We start from the raw sequence: 3,524 nt of genomic DNA on the forward strand, positions 1-3,524 counted from the left end.
GCGAGGGGACCCGCCGCGCCCGCCGCCCCGCCCCTCGGGACCTGTTGGCGTGGGGACCCGCTGCGGCGGCGGCGGCCGGGGCTCCAAGGGTCAAGCAAACTTCGTGCCAGGATCCTGCCACGTCGGAACCCGGGTGTGTCGGGCCCAGATGCCTCCCGCCTAATTAGGCTTTTCCTGGAGCCTAAGAATGGAGGGTGAAACTGACGCCTACCTTAGACTTTTATTTCCTTCTCTCTCAAACTCATCGAAGAAGTATTTCTGGTTTTGGAACCCCACCGTTACCCGTTTTTCTGATTTTTAGAACATGTTAATAGAACTTTGCTAAAGATGGTAAACGACATAATGAAGATATTTAAACTAAGTCTGTTATTAAAATCAGAAAATGACTTTAATTTGAGAATTTGGGGTTGTAGAAAAATCTGTTGCTTCTTTTTATTGTAATTTTTTTCTTTGAGTCTGTGGCTAAAATACATTAGATTAAAGACACACCCTGCAATTAGACTTGTTTGAATTTAACTTCTACTATTTATAGCTGAAGCCTAGCATACGTGTAGTTTAAACATACGGAGCAGTTTGTTTGTGTCAACTATTTTTCTTTTCACATTGTTCAACCCATTTTTTTTTTTTATGTAGAAATTTCTCATAATAGCAAATCCACACCCAAAGTATGTTTAATTCTCACTTTGCTAATGTTTTAAAATGTATTTGAAATTAAACATTGGACTTACAACGCCTTAGGCATACGTACAGTTTCAAAAGAAGGTGCAATTAAAAGCTAAAACAAAAAAATACCACAACATACAAGGTCATAATTACTCATTCAACCAGGGCATTCCTGCTTTTCTCAAAAGAGCCTCACCTACCCTCTTAATTGTATCCGTACAGAGAAATAAAGCCCTAAATACTGTTTAAACATTAGAGTAGGCACTGCTGTCTGCATTTTAAATATTAATTAATTTTCATTGGTTATTAGGCAGGTGTTGTCAGACTATCTCTATTCTTACCTCTAGGGAGAAATGTGACATGTTTTTGTTAGCTAGAGTGACAAAATGCCTCAGTTTGTTTGTAAAGGGGATGAGTGCTTTCCAGTATTAAGATAACGGGGCCTTAAAATAATCAGGCTTTCCTTTAGATCTAGCATCTTAGGCTTCCCTTGTTGCCTTGAATTTTCAGTTAAGCCATCCAGCTTGTGATTAAACTGAGGCTGATGAGTATCCTAACTTCAGTTCACCCTGAAGGTTAGGGACAGCATTGTTACTCCAGTGACCTGCCTCAGCACACCTGTGTCATCACATTTCCCCACATTCTCATTCATCATGAGATGTTTATCTTTTTTTTTTTTTTCTTTCATGTAGTTTGTAAGGGTTTTCTAATTAGAGAGGAGTCCATTGTCCTTGGTTTAGCTCTGATTTACCTACTTTTTTTTTTTTTTTTTTTTTTTGAGATAGGGTCTCTCTATGTAGTCCAGTCTGTCTTTGAACTCATTATGTAGCCCAGGCTGGCCTTGGACTGCCAAAAATCCTCCTGCCTCAGGCTCCTGAGTGCTGGGATTACAGGTGTATGCCACTGTACCTGGCCGTGCCTACATTTCTGTGGGTCCAAGTGATGCTTGTCTCCCTGGAGACTTAGGCCTTCATGTATATTAAGATGCCATGTGGATTGAAATTTTTAATCCTTTCTTGGTATTTCATAACCATGGTTGATTTTCTGAGCCAACTTGAACAACGTTATTTATTCTTCTGATCTTTTATTATATTGGCTTAAAGCATATTTTATAAGGCAATGACCCAGTGTCTTCCATTCATTTGCAGTGCTCTAGATTTTTGGTTTCAGGCATGTTTCTTTAGCAGGAATATTTTTAAAACTGAAATTTTTGGTTGAAAAAAAAATTCAGTTTTAACTCAGTACCCTCTAGTGTGCGAATAATGGTGAAACAAGTTTTGCAAAACAGTCCTTATCCTTAAAACATGAATGTTCTTTATTACTTTTGAAAATTAGCCTTAACACTAGATTCAGTTTATGACAACAATATGAAAATGATGTTATTGTACTATTTAGCAATTTATATTTTTAAGGCTAATTTTCTGCCAGTTGTCTGTCTCACAGAGAAAAGTACTTTCTGTAAAATTATATTGTAATCCTAATTAAGTATTTCATTGGAGGCCTTGAGGTAGGAACTTGTCAGATTAAATTTCTCAACCAGTGGGAGTCTCTGAAATGTCATTGTACAGTATTGCACTTTCAATGAGTTCTCAATGTATTTAAGGGAAAAATTTTGAAATATTTTTCTGAGGGGATTTCTATCGGATTAATTGTCAAGCGAAAGTTTGAGAATGAAAAAGAATTCGGTCCAGCTCTGTTTTCACCCTTAACTTTTATGGCTGAGTTCTGCATTTTGGATGGGAGTCTGAAAAAATTATTAGGCAAAAACATAGCACAAGTTATTAACTTATTTACTTGTTTATTTTTACTTTGCAACAGGGTCCTTCCAAGTTGTGCAGGCTGGATTTCATTAATCATCCTCTAGCCTTAGCCTCCCTAACAGCAAAGATTTCAGGTGTGCACCTGTATATATTAATGGTATGATTGAAATATGCAGGGAATATTACATTTCTAAAATTTATTCTAGTAAGAGACATACTGCCTCAGTGCTCCTCCTCAAACCCCTCCCCATAAGCATACTTACCCCATCATTCCTGCCACTTTGCTTGACCCACTGTATTCTTTGATCAGAACTCACATGTATGTACAGATACACACAGGTACAGAAGTAGATTATAATTTACATCACATGTATAAAACAAAAGATATAAATATACACAGGATCTTTGCTCAGCCTGGGTCTACATGTAGGTTTAGGCATTAGGAACACTTTCCTGAAAGAGGCAAGATGGCAGTTGAGTCTTAGGACCCATCAGGAGACCTAGAGGGACTCCTGAACCTGTACTCAGCCCTCAGAAGCCAGAGGTGGGAGGATCACTGGAATCCAGGAGTTTGAGTCCAGCTTTGGCAACAAATGGGACTATCTCAAAAAAAAGTTACAAAAGTAAAAACAAAAAAGAAGGTACTCTTAGAAATGAGGAATGCAAAAGAATGACACTGGAAAAACAGTGAAGTCTTTTGTTAGAGTATAAAAGTTTGATTCATTCAGTTATAAATTCAGAAGAAAGCAAGAGTCAGATTTCGTGAGACAATTTTAAGGAGCATGGATTCTAGCTTGAGGCCTATGGAAAGTTGCTAAAAATCTACACAGAGAAGAGTGATTCCAGTTAACATTTTTATTTTTTATTATTTTTATTCATTTGATACAGGGTCTCGCTATGTAGTTTGGACTCGTAGTGATCGTCCTGTCTCAGCCTCCCCAGCACTGAGATTACAGGCATGCACCACCATGCCTGGGGTTCTGGGCCCGGCACGGTATGTGGTACCAGGGATTGAACCTGGGTCCTTGCATTTGTCAGGCAGGTGCTTAGACTATGTGCTATCTCCCCAACCTTCTAGTTCACATTTTTTTTTTTTTTTTT

At 38.4% G+C, this 3,524-nt stretch overlaps 1 protein-coding gene across 2 annotated transcripts in view; it reads left to right on the forward strand.

Annotated features, from left to right (window-relative positions):
• Positions 1-3,524, forward strand: part of Galnt3 (polypeptide N-acetylgalactosaminyltransferase 3) — a 68,536-nt gene that overhangs the window by 1,472 nt on the left and 63,540 nt on the right. The gene's annotated exons all lie outside the window — the stretch shown is intronic.

This window comes from Octodon degus, unplaced genomic scaffold (assembly GCF_000260255.1).
Source record: "Octodon degus isolate 3935 unplaced genomic scaffold, OctDeg1.0 scaffold00267, whole genome shotgun sequence".
Lineage (NCBI taxonomy): Eukaryota > Metazoa > Chordata > Mammalia > Rodentia > Octodontidae > Octodon > Octodon degus.